Source organism: Pseudophryne corroboree, chromosome 10 (assembly GCF_028390025.1).
Source record: "Pseudophryne corroboree isolate aPseCor3 chromosome 10, aPseCor3.hap2, whole genome shotgun sequence".
NCBI lineage: Eukaryota > Metazoa > Chordata > Amphibia > Anura > Myobatrachidae > Pseudophryne > Pseudophryne corroboree.
Window position 1 is genome coordinate 348,343,337 of NC_086453.1, and position 22,844 is coordinate 348,366,180.

A 22,844-nucleotide genomic window follows, 5' to 3' on the forward strand; every position below is an offset into this window, starting at 1 on the left:
AAAAGGGCCTCCCGACATCACAAATGATGAGGGTGGCTCGTATTACTAGTGATCAGGCCAAAGTACCACGTTTGTTGAATGAGATGATCTCTAAGTTTGAACATCGGGGTTATGATAGACATATGTTGGAGGCACAGAAACAGAGGGTACTGGATATGCCCCGGGCGGAATTGTTAAAACCTACTGCTACCAAGGAAAGTACAATTTTACCTTGGAGTAGTGACTATTCGGTGGCTAGTCCTATTATACACAGGGCCTCTAAGGCGCTTTGGCCCATAGTGGCGTCTGACCCTGATCTTACAGTACTGAGAAATATCAGACCGGTAGCTGCATTTAGACGGGGCCGGAATTTAAGGGATCGCTTAGTTCGAACAGATATCACCGAAATGGGCCAAACTAAAAAACCTAATGTCCATTATAAAGCCCCGGGTTGCTACAGATGCCCTAAATGTGCTACGTGCCGTTACATGGTGGCGTGCAAGGAATTTGAGCACCCACATAATAAAGCAAAGAAGTACTCTATCAGACATGTCATCTCATGCAGCACTTCTTATGTAGTATACGCCATTGTCTGCCCATGTGGTTTTTACTACATTGGTCAGACTACGCGGAAATTGAGTGAAAGGATGGCGGCCCATCGGTCGGCCATCAAACTGACACTTGAAGGAAAAACGGTTGACCAACCAGTGGCACGCCACTTTAAAATGGCTGGTCACACGTTGGCGGACCTGAGATACTTTGGCTTTGATCATGTGCCACTTACATTACGGGGGGGAGACAGGACTAAATGTTTAGTGGAAAAGGAATCAAGATGGATCATGATGCTGAATACTTTTGCGCCATTTGGTCTTAATGACAAGATCAATTGGAACACGTTATAATTAGGGGAGATATACCGTCTTAATTTTTCGATGGGGATATATTCCCCTATAGGTTTTGGGGTTACAGTCCAGTATACGAGTATATATTTAGTTAAGTAGTATTTAGATACAGCTGTTGGTGTAGTTATGCACTGGTATCCATGGCTGTTGATCATGGAGATATACATTCATGTTTTGTGTATGTTTTTTGTATATGTTTTATGTATTCAATGCTCTCAATGTTTTGTCTGTCATGTTTTTTGTTAAAGGTTCCGGCTGTGATCCGACCGCTGGCATTACAGGAGCCTATTTGCAGTGCCAGAACACCCGAGGCTTCCTGCTCCGGAAGACAGTGTAGCGAGTGGTGCGCAAGCTATGCGTTGCCACAGCAACATGATGCAAAGGACGGAAGCGGAAGGGAGAGTGACGGCCGTGGACGGGAGCCAGGTGGACAGCGGCGGTGATCAGCGGCACCTCACGCAGGTATTTAAATGTACGTTTTTTGTTTGTATGGTTGTTAGTCTATCTTGTGAGGTACTGAGGACGGAGCTGAAGCTCCGAAACGTGCGTTTACCTTAATACAAGTTTGTTGCTTCTATACAAATCGTCTCCAGTGCCGTGATTTTTGGAGGAGTGTATATATATATATATATATATATAAGAATTTACTTACCGATAATTCTATTTCTCATAGTCCGTAGTGGATGCTGGGGACTCCGTAAGGACCATGGGGAATAGCGGCTCCGCAGGAGACTGGGCACATCTAAAGAAAGCTTTAGGACTAACTGGTGTGCACTGGCTCCTCCCCCTATGACCCTCCTCCAAGCCTCAGTTAGGATACTGTGCCCGGACGAGCGTACACAATAAGGAAGGATTTTGAATCCCGGGTAAGACTCATACCAGCCACACCAATCACACCGTATAACTTGTGATCTGAACCCAGTTAACAGTATGATAACAGAGGAGCCTCTGAAAAGATGGCTCCCAACAATAATAACCCGATTTTTGTAACAATAACTATGTACAAGTATTGCAGACAATCCGCACTTGGGATGGGCGCCCAGCATCCACTACGGACTATGAGAAATAGAATTATCGGTAAGTAAATTCTTATTTTCTCTAACGTCCTAAGTGGATGCTGGGGACTCCGTAAGGACCATGGGGATTATACCAAAGCTCCCAAACGGGCGGGAGAGTGCGGATGACTCTGCAGCACCGAATGAGAGAACAAAAAGAAAAAGAGAAAAGGACTGTATTTGTCGATGCACAGGAAGAAGGGTGACCTGATTATCACAATCTTCTGGAGAATTATTAAAATTTAACTTTTATTAGTGTCAAATTAAAATAGTGTGATGATAACTGACACACAAACTACGAGTATAGACGAAACATAAAGGTTAAAATCAAGACGTATACAACATATACCACAAGTGCAATGAAATAATAAGTGTGATTAAAGATTAAAATATGTGTCCGCGTGTCTGTTCTTATATCCAATTATATAATATTGCTCACAATATTTACTCAGTCTGATAATAGTTGTCAGCAATTGGTCTTCATATGTTCACATGACCATTTGTCAGTATTTATAATATCTGGAGTCTTATAAATACTGACAAATGGTCATGTGAACATATGAAGACCAATTGCTGACAACTATTATCAGACTGAGTAAATATTGTGAGCAATATTATATAATTGGATATAAGAACAGACACGCGGACACATATTTTAATCTTTAATCACACTTATTATTTCATTGCACTTGTGGTATATGTTGTATACGTCTTGATTTTAACCTTTATGTTTCGTCTATACTCGTAGTTTGTGTGTCAGTTATCATCACACTATTTTAATTTGACACTAATAAAAGTTAAATTTTAATAATTCTCCAGAAGATTGTGATAATCAGGTCACCCTTCTTCCTGTGCATCGACAAATACAGTCCTTTTCTCTTTTTCTTTTTTTTTTTTTTTTTTTTTCTTTTTGCTGACTAACCTTAGCTGTAGTCGATAGCACCCCCACAAATAATTGTGAATACTTGAATGCAATAGGGGTTATTTTGGAGCTGTATATAGTTCCAAATCTGATATAATACAATTGTGTGTGTGCAGATACAATCCCACTTTGCCGAATGAGAGAACTCCAGGTCCTCCTCAGCCAGGGTATCAAATTTGTAGAATTTAGCAAACGTGTTTGCCCCTGACCAAGTAGCTGCTCGGCAAAGTTGTAAAGCCGAGACCCCTCGGGCAGCCGCCCAAGATGAGCCCACTTTCCTTGTGGAACGGGCTTTTACAGATTTTAGCTGTGGCAGGCCTGCCACAGAATGTGCAAGCTGAATTGTACTACAAATCCAACGAGCAATAGTCTGCTTAGAAGCAGGAGCACCCAGCTTGTTGGGTGCATACAGGATAAACAGCGAGTCAGATTTCCTGACTCCAGCCGTCCTGGAAACATATTTTCAGGGCCCTGACAACATCCAGCAACTTGGATTCCTCCAAGTCCCTAGTAGCCGCAGGCACCACAATAGGTTGGTTCAGGTGAAAACGCTGGAACCACCTTAGGGAGAAACTGAGGACGAGTCCTCAATTCCGCCCTGTCCGAATGGAAAATCAGATAAGGGCTTTTACAGGATAAAGCCGCCAATTCTGACACGCGCCTGGCCCAGGCCAGGGCCAACAGCATGACCACTTTCCATGTGAGATATTTTAACTCCACAGATTTAAGTGGTTCAAACCAATGTGACTTTTGGAACCCAAACTACATTGAGATCCCAAATTGCCACTGGAGGCACAAAAGGAGGCTGTATATGCAGTACCCCTTTTACAAACGTCTAAACTTCAGGGACTGAAGCTAGTTCTTTTTTGGAAGAAAATTGACAGGGCCGAAATCTGAACCTTAATGGACCCCAATTTCAGGCCCATAGACACTCCTGTGTGCAGGAAATGTAGGAATCGACCCAGTTGAATTTCCTCCGTCGGGCCTTACTGGCCTCGCACTACGCAACATATTTTCGCCAATTGCGGTGATAATGTTTTTGCGGTTACATCCTTCCTGGCTTTAGATCAGGATATAATTGCAAAAAAAAGGGGAACAAGCCAACCAAAGTTGGAAAGGGCGCTAGGGGTGTGTTTCCAATTAACCGTGTATATAGCAGCTGCCTGGATAGGTCAGTTACACCTATATAGAATAACAATACAATATAACAACAAAATAGGCTGCGCTTAGAGATGAATTGTTGTAACAACTGATAAAATTTATTATACTTAAAATCTGTCCATTAGGACAATTAAAAATGCATGTACATTGCTGAAATGACCTCTGATCATACTTTAAACAACAATTGAGCCTGTTCCAAATTAACCGTGAGACCCTATTATTTGAAACCAAATAAATCCTGGGGCTATAGCATAGTCCCTGGGCTGGAAAGTATGTCCCAACGCTGGAGGATTGGCAGTTCCAAAGAGATGCAAGATTAATGGAAAGTCCTCACCAGTTTTGCGTGTGGATGAACAAAGTCCAGTCCTTTGGTAATGGATATGGTTCCAATGGAGCAATGTGTAGGGTCCGCGGTGGTCCAAGCTGAGATGGTAGGTTGTGGTAAATTGATCAGAGGGCTCACACCTGACGCGTTTCACAGCTTATCTGCTGCTTTTTCAAAGGGCTTTGAAAAAGCAGCAGATAAGCTGTGAAACGCGTCAGGTGTGAGCCCTCTGATCAATTTACCACAACCTACCATCTCAGCTTGGACCACCGCGGACCCTACACATTGCTCCATTGGAACTTTGTTCATCCACACGCAAAACTGGTGAGGACTTTCCATTAATCTTGCATCTCTTTGGAACTGCCAATCCTCCAGCGTTGGGACATACTTTCCAGCCCAGGGACTATGCTATAGCCCCAGGATTTATTTGGTTTCAAATAATAGGGTCTCACGGTTAATTTGGAACAGGCTCAATTGTTGTTTAAAGTATGATCAGAGGTCATTTCAGCAATGTACATGCATTTTTAATTGTCCTAATGGACAGATTTTAAGTATAATAAATTTTATCAGTTGTTACAACAATTCATCTCTAAGCGCAGCCTATTTTGTTGTTATATTAGATCAGGATATGGATGACTTCATCCGGAATGCCTTTTTTCCTTCAGGATCCGATGTTCAACCGGCATGCCGTCAAACGCAGCCGCGGTAAGTCTTGGAACAGACAGGGTCCTTGCTGGAGCAGGTCCCTTCTTAGAGGTAGAGGCCACGGATCCTCCGTGAGCATCTCTTGAAGTTCCGGTTACCAAGTCCTTCTTGGCCAATCCGGAGCCACGAATATAGTGCTTTCTCCTCTCCATCTTATCAATCTCAGTACCTTGGGTATGAGAGGCAGAGGAGGGAACACATACACTGACTGGTACACCCACGGTGTTACCAGAGCGTCTACAACTATTGCCTGAGGGTCTCTTGACCTGGCGCAATACCTGTCGAGTTTTTTAATCATGTGGACGACTTCTGGGTGAAGTCCCCACTCTCCCGGGTGGAGGTCGTGCTGAGGAAGTCTGCTTCCCAGTTGTCCACTCCCGGAATGAATACTGTTGACAGTGCTATCACATGATTTTCCGCCCAGCGAAGAATCCCTGCAGCTTCTGCCATTGCCCTCCTGCTTCTTGTGCCACCCTGTCTGTTTACGTGGGTGACTGCCATGATGTTGTCCGACTGGATCAACACCGGCTGACCTTGAAGCAGAGGTCTTGCTAAGCTTAGAGCATTGTAAATGGCCCTTAGCTTCAGGATATTTATGTGAAGTGATGTATCCAGGCTTGACCCTAAGCCCTGGATATTCCTTCCCTGTGTGACTGCTCCCCAGCCTCGCAGGCTGGCATCCGTGGTCACCAGGACCCAGTCCTGAATGCCGAATCTGCGGCCCTCTAGAAGATGAGCACTCTGCAACCACCACAGGATGGATACCCTTGTCCTTGGTGACAGGGTTATCCGCTGATGCATCTGAAAATGCGACCCGGACCATTTGTCCAGTAGGTTCCACTGGAAAGTTCTTGCGTGGAATCTAACGAATGGGATTGCTTCGTAGGAAGCCACCATTTTTACCCAGAACCCTTGTGCATTGATGCACTGAGACTTGGTTCGGTTTTAGGAGGTTCCTGACTAGCTCGGACAACTCCCTGGCTTTCTATTCCGGGAGAAACATCTATTTTCTGGACTGTGTCCAGGAACATCCCTAGGAAACAGAAGACAAGTCGTCGGAACCAGCTGCGATTTTGGAATATTGAGAATCCAATCGTGCTGCCGCAACACTACCTGAGATAGTGCTACACCGACTTCCAACTGTTCCCTGGATCTTACCCTTATCAGGGAATCGTCCAAGTAAGGGATAACTAAAATTCCCTTCCTTCGAAGGGATATCATTTCGGCCATTACCTTGGTAAAGACCCGGGGTGCCGTGGACCATCCCTACGGCAGCGTCTGAACTGATAGTGACAGTTCTGTACCATAACCTGAGGTACCCTTGGTGAGAAGGGTAAATTTTGACATGAAGGTAAGCATCCTTGATGTCCCGAGACATCATGTAGTCCCCTTCTTCCTGGTTCGCAATCACTGCTCTGAGTGACTCAATCTTGAATTTGAACCTCTGTATGTAAGTGTTCAAAGATTTTAGATTTTAGATTTAGAATCGGTCTCACCGAGCCGTCTGGCTTCGGTACCACAATAGTGTGGAATAATACCCCGTTCCCTGTTGCAGGAGGGGTACCTTGATTATCACCTGCTGGGAATACAGCTTGTGAATGGCTTCCAAAACTGCCTCCCTGTCAGAGGGAGACGTCGGTAAAGCCGACTTTTGGAAACGGCGAGGGGGAGATGTCTCGAATTCCAATATGTACCCTTGAGATATTTACCTGAAGGATCCAGGGGTCTACTTGCGAGTGAGCCCACTGCGCACTGAAATTCATTGAGAACGGGCCCCCACCGTGCCTGAGCTTGTAAGGCCCTAGCGTCATACTGAGGGCTTTGCAGAGGCGGGAAAGGGTTTCTGTTCCTGGGAACTGGGTAATCTCTTCAGCCTTTTTCCTCTCCCTCTGTCACGAGCAGAAAAGAGGAACCTTTTGTCCGCTTGCCAACAAAGGACTGCGCCTGATAATACGGCGTCTTATTTTGAGAGGCGACCTGGGGTACAAACGTGGATTTCCCAGTTGTTGCCGTGGCCACCAGGTCTAAAAGACCGACCCCAAATGTCCCCTTTCAAAGGCAATACTTCCAAATGCCGTTTGGAATCCGCATCACCTGACCATTTTACTGGTAGAATTGGACAACGCACTTATACTTGATGCCAGTCGGCAAATATTCCGCTGTGCATCATGCATATATAGAAATGCATCTTTTAAATGCTCTATAGGCAATAATATACTATCCTTATCTAGGATATCAATATTTCCAGTCAGGGAATCCGACCATGCCAACCCAGCACTGCACCTCCAGGCTGAGGCGATTGCTGGTCGCAGTATAACACCAGTATGTGTGTGAATACATTTTTGGATACCCTCCTGCTTTCTATCAGCAGGATCCTTAAGGGCGGCCATCTCATGAGAGGGTAGAGCCCTTGTTCTTACAAGCGTGTGAGCGCCTTATCCCCCTAGGGGGTGTTTCCCAACGCACCCTAACCTCTGGCGGGAAAGGGTATACAGCCAATACTTTTTAAGAAATTATCAATTGTTATCGGGGGGAAACCCACGCATCATCACACACCTCATTTTATTTCTCAGATTCAGGAAAACTACAGGTAGTTTTTCCCTCACCGAACATAATACCCCTTTTTGGTGGTACTCGTATTATCAGAAATGTATAAAACATTTTCCATTGTCTCAATCATGTAACGTGTGGCCCTACTGGAAATCACGGTTGTCTCTTCACCGTCGACACAGGAGTCAGTATCCGTGTCGGCGTCTGTATCTGCCATCTGAGGTAACGGGCGCTTTAGAGCCCCTGACGGCCTATGAGACGTCTGGACAGGCACAAGCTGAGTAGCCGGCTGTCTCATGTCAACCACTGGTTTTTTTTTTATACAGAGCTGACACTGTCACGCAATTTTCAACAGTACATCCACTCAGGTGTCGACCCCCTAGGTGGTGACATCACTGTTACAGACACTCTGCTCCGTCTCCACATCATTTTTCTCCTCATACATGTCGACACAAACGTACCGACACACAGCACACACACAGGGAATGCTCTGATAGAGGACAGGACCCCACTAGCCCTTTGGGGAGACAGAGCGAGAGTATGCCAGCACACACCAGAGCGCTATATATATATACAGGGATAACCTTATATAAGTGTTTTTCCCCTTATAGCTGCTGTATGTTTTAATACTGCGCCTAATTAGTGCCCCCCTCTCTTTTTTTAACCCTTTCTGTAGTGTAGTGACTGCAGGGAAGAGCCAGGGAGCTTCCCTCCAACTGAGCTGTGAGGGAAAATGGCGCCAGTGTGCTGAGGAGATAGGCTCCGCCCCCTTTTCGGCGGCCTTATCTCCCGTTTTTCTGTATATTCTGGCAGGGGTTAAATGCATCCATATAGCCCAGGAGCTATATGTGATGTATTTTTTTGCCATGTAAGGTATTTTTATCATGTTTTATTGCGTCTCAGGGTGCACCCCCCAGCGCCCTGCACCCTCAGTGACCGGAGTATGAAGTGTGCTGAGAGCAATGGCGCACAGCTGCAGTGCTGTGCGCTACCTTATTGAAGACAGGAACGTCTTCTGCCGCCGATTTTTCCGGACCTCTTCGCTCTTCTGGCTCTGTAAGGGGGCCGGCGGCGCGGCTCCGGGACCCATCCAGGCTGGGCCTGTGATCGTCCCTCTGGAGCTAATGTCCAGTAGCCAAGAAGCCCAATCCACTCTGCACGCAGGTGAGTTCGCTTCTTCTCCCCTTAGTCCCTCGATGCAGTGAGCCTGTTGCCAGCAGGACTCACTGAAAATAATAAACCTAAACTAAAACTTTCACTAAGAAGCTCAGGAGAGCCCCTAGTGTGCACCCTTCTCGTCGGGCACAGAAATCTAACTGAGGCTTGGAGGAGGGTCATAGGGGGAGGAGCCAGTGCACACCAGTTAGTCCTAAAGCTTTCTTTAGATGTGCCCAGTCTCCTGCGGAGCCGCTATTCCCCATGGTCCTTACGGAGTCCCCAGCATCCACTTAGGACGTTAGAGAAATATATATATAATATAATTTCTGTTTGACGGACCGGCACTCTCCTAGCACATTAACCTTTCACTCTGGTGTCCTCTGGTAGAAATCCATATACAGTGCTGTAGCAAGAACAAACAGCGGCACTCTGAGATTTAAACAGCAACAGTATATTTCACGGCATAAACCAACTTCTCGGAGTTCCTTGACAAAGGGGCGTGCAAACCCTGAAACTGTTTATGCCATGAAATATGCACTTGCTGTTTAAATCTCTGAATGCCGCTGTTTGTTCATGCTACAGTAATATATATATATATATATATATACATACATATATATATATATATATATATATATATATTAGAGATGAGCGGGTTCGGTTCCTCGGAATCCGAACCCCCCCGAACTTCACCCATTTTACACAGTTCCGAGGCAGCCTTGGATCTTCCCGCCTTGCTCAGTTAACCCGAGCGCGCCCGAACGTCATCATCCCGCTGTCGTATTCTCGCAAGATTTGTATTCTATATAAGGAGCCGCGCGTCGCCGCCATTTTCACTCGTGCATTGGAGATGATAGGGAGAGGACGTGCAGCGTTCTCTCAGTTGTGTTCAGTGTGCTGCAAATATCTGTGCTCAGTGTGCTGCAAATATCTACGTTCTCTGCCTGAAAAACGCTCCATATCTGTGCTGCATTGTAGTATATACAGGGCCGGCAACAGAAATCTTGGGGCCCGGTACACGGCTATCTCTGGGCCCCCCATCCCCCATATATAGCCATTATGTAATACATAGGATACAGTATAATACTGTATATGCTTCTGACAGCTATGTGACTTATGCTATAAACATCACCACTACATCAGGGTCGAAACTAGTGTTTTTGTTATCTTGACATGCACCCCCCCCCATATAAAATTACTACACACATTATTACACCGCACAGTAGTACCCCTTATTAACATTACCCCACACAGTAGTGTCCGTTATTCACTCTACACCACACAATTCTACCCTTTATACACGTTATGCCACAGTAGGTGTATTACTGACTCCAAGTATATGGGAGGAGGAGGCGGAGTGCAAAGGTAACAGCATTACACGCAAACACTACCGTAAACACAGTGTACCGGCTGCATACACACTCCTCTTGTCAAACAATATAAACTAGCGCTCTCCCTAGAATATGAAGCAGTTTTAATATCAATATGAAGTGGTGCTAAAATAAGGTATATCTAAACAGCAGCATGAAACAGACACATAAAATATCATAAATCACACACACACACACACACACACACACACAATATGTATAGGTACTTTAGGAAGAGTTGGCAGGTGCTTCACTGTCAATATGCGGGGAAAATACCATGTGCTGCAGGCAGCTTTCCCTACCTTTCCCTACTAGCAGTGCCCGGATCCATAGAGCACAGGGCAGCGCTCACAGAGATCTAAAGCTGCTGATTGCAGAGTGTGGAGAGCCCCTAATGCACAGCGCTGGTCTGCTGTGTGGAAGCGCGGATCTCCTTAACCCACTCAGTGAGGGCATGAAGGGGGGGGTCCATTAACCAACTCAGTGAGGGCATGAAAGGGGGGGGGGGGTCCATTAACCCACTCAGTGAGGGCATGAAGGGGGGGGGGCATTAACCCACTCAGTGAGTGCATGAAGGGGGGGGGGGCATTAACCCACTCAGTGAGTGCATGAAGGGGGGGGGGGGGGGTCATTAACCCATTCAGTTCAGGCATGGGGAGAGGCATTAACCCACTCACAACCTCACCAGGCACACTGAGCAGCTCCCATCCATAACACCCGGCCACAATAAGATAACCCGTCAGTCCGATTGCCACCCCGTCAGTCAAACAAAAAATTAATTATATTAATCTTACTCTCCAGCAGCCTGACGGCAACAAGCTGCTAATCGTGTCCTGTCCTGGGATCCCGCTTAACACCAGCCACGGAGCGCTGCAATACCCGCACTGTCCCAGCATTCTGTACCACTGACTGCACTGCACTGCTATTTAAAGTTCCCGCGTACCACGCGTACGCGCGCGTCGCTTCTTTCTACTCCGCCCCCAGCACCGCCCACTACCTGACGTGCACTAGGTCCTTCCGGCGAAGGCATCCTAGACGCTACCGATCTCCTATAGAGCTTTTCCCCCCTGGTGTCCTTCCGTGACAGGTGCTGGGAGCCCGCACTACAGCACTGGCTTGCTCAGTCAGCGTGCCGCTCAGGTTCCTCCTGCCTTCCTTCCTCCCGGATATGGCGTACACCATGCAGTCAGTGAAAGTGGCTGCGCCAGATTCTTGGGGCCCCTCTTAACCTCGGGGCCCGGTACGGGAGTCCCCTTTGACCCCCCCTGTCGCCGGGCCTGAGTATATAGTAGGAGGACAGTGCAGAATTTTGCTGACCACCAGTATATATATAGCAGTACGGTACAGTAGTCCACTGCTCTACCTACCTCTGTGTCGTCAAGTATACTATCCATCCATACCTGTGGTGCATTTTAGTTGTGCGCAGTATATATAGTAGGAGGACAGTGCATAATTTTGTTGACCACCAGTATATAATATATAGCAGTACGGTACAGTAGTCCACTGCTCTACCTACCTCTGTGTCGTCAAGTATACTATCCATCCATACCTGTGGTGCATTTAAGTTGTGCGCAGTATATAATATATAGTAGGAGGACAGTGCATAATTGTGCTGACCACCAGTATATAATATATAGCAGTACGGTACAGTAGGCCATTGCTATTGATATATTACTGGCATATAATTCCACACATTAAAAAATGGAGAACAAAAATGTGGAGGGTAAAATAGGGAAAGATCAAGATCCAATTCCATCTCGTGCTGAAGCTGCTGCCACTAGTCATGGCCGAGACGAAAAATGCCATCAACGTCGTCTGCCAAGGCCGATGCCCAATGTCATAGTAGAGAGCATGTAAAATCCAAAAAACAAAAGTTCAGTAAAATGACCCAAAAGTCAAAATTAAAAGCGTCTGATGAGAAGCGTAAACTTGCCAATATGCCATTTACGACACGGAGTGCCAAGGAACGGCTGAGGCCCTGGCCTATGTTCATGGCTAGTGGTTCAGATTCACATGAGGATGGAAACACTCATCCTCTCGCTAGAAAACTGCAGTGCCACTCCTAGATGGGCCAGGTGTTTGTGTCGGCCACTTGTGTCGCTTAGCTTAGTCACACAGCGACCTTGGTGCGCCTCTTTTTTTCTTTGCATCATGTGCTGTTTGGGGACTATTTTTTAAATCTACCATCCTGTCTGACACTGCAGTGCCAATCCTAGATGGGCCAGGTGTTTGTGTCGGACACTAGGGTCGCTTAGCTTTGCCATCCAGCGACCTTGGTGCACCTCTTTTTTTCTTTGCATCATGTGCTGTTTGGGGACTATTTTTTGAAGTGCCATCCTGTCTGACACTGCAGTGCCACTCCTAGATGGGCCAGGTGTTTGTGTCGGCCACTTGGGTCGCTTAGCTTAGCCATCCAGCGACCTTGGTGCACCTCTTTTTTTCTTTGCATCATGTGCTGTTTGGGGACTATTTTTTAAATCTGCCATCCTGTCTGACACTGCAGTGCCACACCTAGATGGGTAAGGTGTTTGTGTCGACCACTTTGGTCGCTTAGCTTAGTCACACAGCTACCTCATTGCACCTCTTTTTTTCTTTGCATCATGTGCTCTTTGGGGACTATTTTTTTAAATCTGCCATCCTGTCTGACACTGCAGTGCCACTCCTAGATGGGCTAGGTGTTTGTGTCGGCCACTTGGGTCGCTTAGCTTAGTCATCCAGCGACCTCGGTGCAAATTTTAGGACTAAAAATAATATTGTGAGGTGTGAGGTGTTCAGAATAGACTGGAAATGAGTGGAAATTATGGTTATTGAGGTTAATAATACTATGGCATCAAAATGACCCCCAAATTCTATGATTTAAGCTGTTTTTGAGGGTTTTTTGTAAAAAAAAACACCTGAATCCAAAACACACCCGAATCCGACAAAAAAATTTCAGGGAGGTTTTGCCAAAACGCGTCCGAATCCAAAACACGGCCGCGGAACCGAATCCAAAACCAAAACACAAAACCCGAAAAATGTCCGGTGCACATCACTAATAATTATATGAACTTGCATGATTTTTGGGTGTGACAGAGTCTGAAATTGGGAGATAGCCTGAATATTATTACGAGGACTTATGTCAAATAAATGTGCAATATTTGTATGATATGAAGAGGTAGTTCCAAAGTGAAAATTCAAATTTTGTTATAACGTACAGTGAAGTGGCACCATGGTCCGTTGTGGAAATTCAGCTTGGTAAGTATTATGTTTGTATGTGCCGTGACAAAAATGTTAATCTTGCACCTGCCTCTTTGTGTGTATGTATACAGTATATGTGTTTATTTTTAAACGGGTGGCATGTATTTTCTTGTCAACTTTCCATGGATGGGATCAGTAGTTGGAAGGTGTGCTGATCCTTGTAGTACCATGTTGGAGGAGCTCGTTGGCTTCCAAGTGAGTTAGCTCTCAATTTAGAAATACATAGACATACAGTATGACCCAAAGTGGGTGCTATTATTATATAGCTTAGGACCACCAATAGCAGAGATGCTTTGGCGTGACTTGTAGCTTAACCATATGTTTGCAAATGTATGTAAAGGTTCAAACACACAGTGAGGTTTATCCTTGCAATTTTGACTATATAGTCAAAATCACAATGAAAGTTAGTGCAAATCGCAAGGTGTTAACCACCTTGCGATCCCGATGCGCACTCCCGCGGGGTCAGTATCGCAAGGTTACATAGACTGTGCAGGCAAGTCAATTTTGACTATCTAGTATTAAAGTATCGTCAAAATTGGCCATAGTCAAAATCGCACATAGTCAATATCGCCAAAATTTCACAGTGTGTATGCACCTTTACTGAGATCTCTGCATTTACTATTATTATACAGGATGTAAATATTGTTACTGGTCTACCTGCATAGTGCTGGGAGAAACTTTGTATTATTTATTTATTTTTTTGCCTAGATTAATCCCTCCCTTTCACGCATCTGTGATGGACTTATAAATTTAATTGAGCAACTACCATTTTGTGTATCACTGTTCTGAGAAGCATGGATGGAATCAGTAGTTGGAGGGTGTGCTGATCCTTGTAGTGCCATATTGGAGAATTTTGAGGGTCCTCCTGGTTAGTTACTTATAGGAAAACTAGCAGTTTTCAGGAATGTTTGTTAAAGCACTTTATAGATAAAAATTGTTGCATTTTATTAATAAACCATAGTTTGTGTGTGTGTGGGGGGGGGGGGGGTTTAATTATTTTTTATTTATTCAGGGGTCAATAATATAAACTGTGGTGTATACTTCATATAAGCAAAGAAGGGAGTGAGATTGAGTTGGTTCGGGGTTGGGGAGTAGCTTTGCTCTCCATGGTGCTAGCCACACCCCATGACACAGACCACAACCCCACAGCACTAGTCACACCCCCATATCAGTAGTCACCACCCGCCATGCTGCTTCCACATCCTGCAACGGCATACAATAGGGCCTTGAGAAATTTCAGCTCCAGGCCCATGAGGCCTTTAATCTGGCACTGGTAGTAGGATGAGGTTGAAGCTGCTTTAGTGGTCTCGAGGCATCCAGACAGACCCCGGAAAAAAGGGAACAGTGACGTGAGTGTGGGGGGAGCGGGTAGAATTTGGGCACACGGGCAATAATGTGCCTAGGGGCGGTCTGACCCCTAAATCCGACCCTGCCAGTTATAAGATAGCACTTGCCTACTTTCCCCAAACAGCAAAGAAAGCAAGCCTCCTGGAGCTAGCCAGCTGCCTGCACACTCACCACTCACCACTTTCCCTCTCATCCGCCCACTTGCAAATAAAAAGTGGGAAGGGGGATGACGCGATTCACAATAAATTGCATCATCGCAGCACCCGACCCACTTTACGATGCCTATAATCTGGGCATTGTATAGTGGGGGCGGACCCACTATGATGCGATCATGCCTCCAACACCCCTGCAGTTCCCGCCTGTGCCCCGTCCCTTGAGGGGCCAGCTAGAAAGTCGTCATGTATGAATTGCACAAAGAACATGTGGAGTTGGTACCCAGGAGACAGCCTTTCTGAGTACACATGTTGTTTAGCTTCTATTTGTAGCATAATGAAATGATGGTACTCCCACTGTGAATGTATATGACTGTTTAGATATACTGTATTCAGGCTTACTAGCACTGAATAATACCTCTATACCTGTACCCATTCATTAATTTTGTGGGGAATCGGTACCTTCCGTTTTTAGTAGGCTTTGTGTTTTAGGGGGAAATTCAGACCTGATCGCTCGCTAGTGATTTTTGCAGTCCTGCGTTCGCATAGTCGCCGCCCACAGGGGAGTGTATTTTAGCTGTGCAAGTGTGCGAACGCATGTGTAGCAGAGCTGTACAAACAGATATTGTGCAGTCTCTACGCACCTCAGGACTTACTCAGCCGCTGTGATCACATCAGCCTGTCCCGGACCGGAATTGACGCCAGGAACTCGCACTGCAAACACATGGACACGCCTGCGTTTTTCCAAACACTCCCAGAAAACGGTCAGTTGACACCCACAAACAGCATCTTCCTGTCATTCTCCTTGCGAATGCCCGTGCACAAAACCATCACTGCGCTGCGATCCGCTTTGTACCCATGCGTCGCGCCTGTGGATTGCGGTGCATACCCGTGCGCAGTTTAGACCTAATCGCCTGCTGTACGAAAACTCAGCCTAGCCATCAGGTCTGAATTACCCCCTTAGAGTGGTCTTTAAGTTATATAAGTTACCGCTGTGCTGCAGTAGCTCTCATAGCTTCCAGTTGGTAACAGCACAGAACACCACCGCAATGTGTCACAGAGAGGCGTTTATATTGGTTCCGGTATGAAAGATAGACAGTGTCTAGTTAGACAGTCAATAGATAGACACCATATGTTAGATGGACATTAGGTCGACAGGGTCAAAAGGTCGACAGGGTCAAGAGGTCGACATGGAAAAGGTTGACAAGTCAAAAGGTCGACAGGTCAAAAGGTCGACAGGGTGAAAAGGTCGACATGAAAATGGTTGACATGAAAAAGGTAGACACCATGTTTTTTGCATTTTTGTGGTTTGTGTGGATAGTTTTGTCATCTGGAACCCCCAATTGTAGAAAGGCGTACCCTTGCGGGGCTCGCTTTGCTCGCCACGCTTCGGGCACGGTGGCTCGCTGCGCTCGCCACAAGGTTTATAACCAACTCTATGCCGACATAGATAGAGAAAGTATGAAATAATCCAAAAACATGTTACATTAAAAAAAAAAAACATTTGTCTATCTTTTTTATGTCGACAATTTTCATGTCGACCTTTTGACCATGTCGACCTTTTGACCTGTCGACCCTTTCCATGTCGACCTTTTGACCCTGTCGACCTTTTGACCCTGTCGACCTAATGTCTGTCTAATACAGGGGTGGGCAATTATTTCAGCTGGGGGGCCGCTTAAAACTTCCAGTGAATATTCGAGGGCCACACACAAAATACTCAAAAAGAGATCCCTTTTTACACATTACGGCAGACAGCGTGCCCTTTTTACACATTATGGCTGACAGCGTCCCCTTTTTACAGATTACGACAGACAGCACCCCCATTTTTATAATTACGGCAGACAGCGCCCCCGTTTTTATATATTACGGCAGACAGCGCCCCCGCTTTTATACATTACGGCAGACAGCGCCCCCGCTTTTATACATTACGGCAGACAGCGTCCCCGTTTTTACACATTACGGCAGACAGCGCCCCCGTTTTTACACATTACGGCAGACAGCGCCCCCGTTTTTACACATTACGGCAGACAGCATCCCCTTTTTACACATTACGGCAGACAGCGCCCCCTTTTTATACATTACGGCAGACAGCGCCCCCGTTTTTACACATTACGGCAGACAGCATCCCCTTTTTACACATTACGGCAGACAGCGCCCCCGTTTTTACACATTACGGCAGACAGGGCCCCCGTTTTTACACATTACGGCAGACAGTCCCTACCCCCCTTTCCCCACCCTCCCCTAAACCTATATAGCAGTCCTTACCCTCCCCCCCCCCACTCCCCTAAACCCATATAACCGTTTTTAACTCCCCTCCCCTGAACTTATATGGCAGCTTTAGTTTTATTCAGGACAGGGGGTTTACCTATTTGTCAGTGGCAGACGATCCCTGCTGTCTGATAATCCGCGCTGCTGTTGCTGCCGCCGCCGCTTCTCCTCACTGGCCGCCGCTTCTTCTCCCCGCTGGCCGACGCTTCTTCTCCCCGCTGGCCGCCGTTTCTTCTCCCCACTGGCCTCCGCAGTGCTCCCCACTGGCCGCTTCTGCTCCGAGTCCCCACTGCAGTGCCCGCCCAGCGCCGCCCCCCGTGACGCCCAGCGCCGCCCCCCGTGACGCCCAGCGCATGATAGAGGAAATCCCGGTCAGCTGACCCTGTGACGTGACCGGGATTTCCTCAGCGGCGCCGCGTCTGAGAGCAGTGCAATGACAAGCGGCCTGTCGGGCCTCTTGTCATTGCACTCTGGTGGGGCACAGCAGGCCAGGCAGGATCGGTCCGCGGGCCGCATCCGGCCCGCGGGCCGCCTGTTGCCCACCCCTAGTCTAATATATGGTGTCTATCTATTGACTGTCTAACTAGACACTGTCTATCTATCAAACGGATAGGGTTTATACTACAACCATAACACTTTTTACAGTAGGTGATGTTTCTAATATGAAGCTGCTACTTGTGACAGTCAGCTGTAGTAACAGTACTAGACACATGTGTACTAGGTACAGGTAGAGCACGTATGGGCATGTTCTTCTGCTGCAAGATAGCATTAGAAGATGAGTAAACTCTGGCCATAAAGGCATAGGCGTTTCTATCACGGTTTCAATGTGTGCAGAACACACGGGCCCCTGGGGGGCCCACACTGCACCCATATTTTAATACTCACCTCACCAGAGTCCAGCGTCGGACGCTGCACCCGCAGTCGTCGCAGAAGAAAATCTCCTCCAAAATGGCAGCAGCGCTTGCGCAGTATGAATTTTGGCCAGGAGGGGGCCCACTCGGAGTCTGCACATGGGCCCTCCTCTCTTAAGACGCCCCTGAATAAAGGATACACATAGTCAGCAGTAACGCCCAGGTAGGCTGTGGCATTTAAAAAATGATTTGGTATTAAAGAGCCTAAAGTGTACAAAAAAAAAACACTACCCGGACCATTACATGTCCACCACAATCCAAAAGTGTGGAACCCTCCCAGCATCCCCTACGGCCGCCTCTGGTCTGCGCATGCGCAGATGGACTGTATTATATACATATTGTGTCACTTCCAAATCCTTGCTAATGTTAGCTATTACAAATGGTAAAAGGGCCAGTGGGGACCCACACGGATGCTCACCCCCGTTCCAGTCTTTGGCGCTCTGGAGGACGAATTATAGGATCTGATAACATGGAAGGCGAGGCACAGGATACTAAAAAATAGGTCTATAAGAAAAGTCAATGCTAGCGCCCGGCATCAACTGCAAATGGCCCCAGTCCATTATACGAGCACTACACCAATACTCCTCAGCCTTCTGGGAAGTAAGATGGTGACCACCGACCAGGGGTGGTCTTCAGGTTTCCGACTGTCGGGATCCCAGCGCACAGTATACCGGCGCAGGAATCCCGACAGCCGGCATACCGACAGTTTTTCTCCCTCGTGGGGGTCCACGACCCCCCTGGAGGGAGAATAAATAGCGTGGCGCGCGTAAGGGGCTCATTTGCGCTCGCCACGCTGTCGGTATGCCGGCGGTTGGGCTTCCGGCGCCGATATGCTGGTCGCCGGCATACCATACCACACCCCCGACCAGACCACCCGATGACGGGCACAGGTAAGTAACCCCTATCTCCACCACCGGGCTCTCGCGCACACAGATATAGTTTCTTTCTTTTGATAACGCAAAGTATATCTTTGACACAAAACTCATACAAATCTGTCATCCTACCTTTTCAATACATGTGCCAGGATGGCTTGAGCAATCAGTTTGTGAGATCTTAATTTCTATTGTATTGTGATAAGGCAAGAGGTCCACAAATTTCTCCCTGGTGTTACCCACAGAAGACCATGGTTCAGGGTTGGAGTTGAGACACTGAAGCCAACTATGAAGGTGAGAGCACACCATACCATATTCATGCACACACCATTTCTCTGGTAATTGATATTTATAGGCACCGCTGCATGAAAGTACTGTAGCAATATTGATTGGACGTGTTTTCCTCTTCAGATATCTTTTATATCAGTTGCAGACACCCTATATCTGCCAGTGAAGGTCAAGGGCTTTCCACTGCTTGATAAATGCAGTAAAGATGCAGCCACTTAAGGTCCATGGTATTTTCTGATAGTTTCACCGGAGGTTTGGCCTTTCCCTGCTTTATTATAAGAGCTTACAGTATTTGTAACAGTGATATCACAGCCTTCTATCACACAGCTGGTGCATGCATCGTACTACGGAATGAGATTTCAGGGTCACTTGTGGGTCTTGCCTGGCCAGCCAGAGATCCCATGGTCACGAGTTAAAATGATAGTTCAGTGCTTTTAGAAAGTGCTACAGCATAAATTGTGCGTAGATCCACAGAGCCGGGCATTTAATCAATGCCACGAGCCAGCAAACCTCACTGCAATCAAAGCCACAAATTAAAATCGCAAGGGACAGATGCCTTAAATCAATCCCTGGAAATATTAACCAGCGGTTTATGAGACTGAGCTCAGAGCCAGAAGAAATGAGAATACTACTCCCAGAGATCAGTGATCTCTACTATTACCAACTAAGTTATTTTTAAACGTACAGTAGGTGTTTTCTACAGAGCATCCAGAAGAAAAACTTGTATAAATAAAATGTTTGTTCTCTCCCCAAAACCCATTAGTCATACTTCTTTTACATGTTTTTACTACAGAACGTGTATACTCACTTTCATCATCAAACTGAAGTCACCAACAGTATGAAGGATTGTAAGGAACACATTCATTAAAGAGTTAACATGGCTGTAACAAGTATAAAGCACAACTTATAACAAACTACTGAATCAGATAAATGACAGGAACATTTAACATAGTCTGTGATACAGATGAAACTTTGCACATTTAAAAATAAAAAGAGGATACTGCGCTGTCATTATAGACGAATATTCTGCACTCTGATGGCTCCTGAAATGTCAAGATGCAATAATGTAAAGATCCCAGACCTCCGCTGTCCAATTACCAGCAGGAAAAGTATTTGATTGCCTCTTAATTGTAGGATGATGCGATGTGTTTAGTGGGTAGTAATGGGAAGATGGTTTCCCACATTCAGTACTTAACACTTCTTCTTAGCGTTGACAAGAGGCACTCCTACTGCCACATGGGCAGATTACAGGAGGGGGTATATACGTGGTGTGCAAAGCTGATATAGCTGGCTTTTTAGCACTGATTAGCAACAACAAGGGTAAATAAGCATGTCTGTAGAACTGCTATCTAGTAGATGAACCAGGCTACTTTATCTGTTTAAATGTATACATTTCCATCCCAATTATTCTAGAGCGATATGGTATCCTCCTCAAAGGACACCACTTAGAAAACTAGCCATCAGAGATCAAACAAACAAGAGAAAGAGTAGGAGTCTTGCATGGAAGATGACCCCCGCACATTTCAGATTAGGAGGCCAAGATCAAAAAACAGAGGGAGAAAAAGGAAATCAGTTCCCTGGATCCAGACCATTACTGAATGCTGAACAATGCCGCTATCAAAGAGAGCAAAGCTTTACTAAACTATCCCTCCCCTCCAACCACCAACAGCAAGGGCAAGTAGCCAGCTTGTTAGGGCCACATTTACTGAGGTGCAACTGATCTTCTCCAGTGGGAGTGGGTATTGAGTCAATGATGTGCCTAGCCTGCTCGCTCTACGTAGAATCCCAGAGCTTGTTAGTACCGGTCAGGAGAACGATCATTTATTTTTCTGCACTTCGTGACCCTGCAAATTGGTAAATAATAGTGGATGGAATTATCTTCTCTTTTAATAATAGTTGACATTGTGAAGCATGTAGCAGGCGATACAGTATGTGTGGGCCTATGGCAGAAGAGAGCAGACATTTCAAAAATACATCTAGGAAAGACTTGAAGACCAGAACTATACTCGTGTACCTGGACTGCTCAATGGGATACACAATTGAACTACATTTCAGTAAGATTGATTATGTACACACTTTCATTTGAAATTGGGGTTTGGTGGGATTTTGTTTTTTTTTACTTTTTAGTTTGGAAAGACAATTGCAAGTAGTGGAGTCACTGCAGAATACAAGAAAAGTATCAAGTACTCTTCTCTGTGTTTATATATATATATATATATATATATATAAATAAAACACTCACTTCTCCAGCGATGCAGAAAAGGTAGACAAGCCAGCACTCACGTGTAGATGAAAGAAAAGCAGGATTTATTCCTTAACCAAACGGCATGGTGAAGTACAGCAAACACAGCCCGACAGCTGTTTCAACCGACTGGTCTACCTCAGGGGCTAACCGCACTGTTGTCAGAACATGAAATATAAGCCTCAAATGGCACCAAAATCAACCCAGCAGCATCAGGACGTGGGCTGAGACAAGTCCGGGCATGTATAGTGCATCCCCTGCTGACTCCTCCCACTCGATGACACTGGTATCTAAGCTAAACAAACCCGGTGTCATGCATAGCAACGGCTCCGGAGCGCGGCAAAACGTGCGGCGAGTGGTCTCAGCAGCCTGACTAGTAAATGGCATGCTGATAGTGAGGGGAATTACAAGGACGCTGTATATCAAAACAGAAGTGAATGAAATGAAGTGATGTGTTTAAAAAAGTAAAAGGAATAGTGCTGAAGCTCAGCAGAGCAGGGTTCCCTGAAAGTGCTGGCTAGAAAGTGCAGGGTGCAAAAATCAGGAAGGAATGACAGGTCTAATAGAAATAATAGCAGGTGACGCAAGGACAACCCTCAAAACTGCAAAGCAATACCCACTTGTTACGGCAATCAATATAAATAAGAATATATGTGCAAAAAGAATCCAATCTGCCCTATTGGGGAGAAAACCCACAGTATGCACAATGTCCGCTGCCTTGTGGTATTAAGTGAGTGATGTACAGCACCCAGTATTCCCAGATCATCACCGATACTGGTACTGACTGGGCCCAACACTGCTTAGTTTCCAAGATCAGCCAGAATTGGACGTTTGCCAATGTGGTATGGCTGTAAATATCACTAGACCAACATGTGTTGTCTACTGGGGAATCCCATATAGGCAGCTGGAATCTGATATTGCTAAATACAACACCAAAGATGGACAATAAGCTGCACATAGTGAGCAAGAGAGGGTCTGCATGGTGGATGTTGAAAGCAAGGATGAAAGGAAAGGTGTCACTGCTAGTGAAGTGGGGACCTGTCAGGATCGAGTCTCTAGATATATAAAGACACACGGCGGTGTCTGACAGCACATAGCATGCAAATAACATCAATGGTGGTGTCTAAGAAAATTAAACCAAACAGCGGAATGCAGAGTCCCACAAAAAGTCACTATAATATGTCACAGGAAACAACCTAAACGAAAATCTTCATTGAGGCCAATCGGAGTAAGGCAATTAAGTCTGTGTATCCATTGTAGTTCTCGTTGTAGCAAAATTCTGTCCCGATCACCCCCACGTTGTAGGGGCGGTATGTGATCAATGATACAACATTTGAGCTGGTTAACAGTATGATGTGCATCCTTGAAGTGTCTTGTGACCGGTAAGTTAGTAAAGTCTT

At 46.0% G+C, this 22,844-nt stretch overlaps 1 pseudogene; it reads right to left on the minus strand.

Moving 5' to 3' along the window:
* Positions 1–22,180: 22,180 nt before the first annotated feature.
* On the minus strand, positions 22,181–22,300 carry LOC134967205 (5S ribosomal RNA; annotated as a pseudogene).
* Positions 22,301–22,844: the final 544 nt, after the last annotated feature.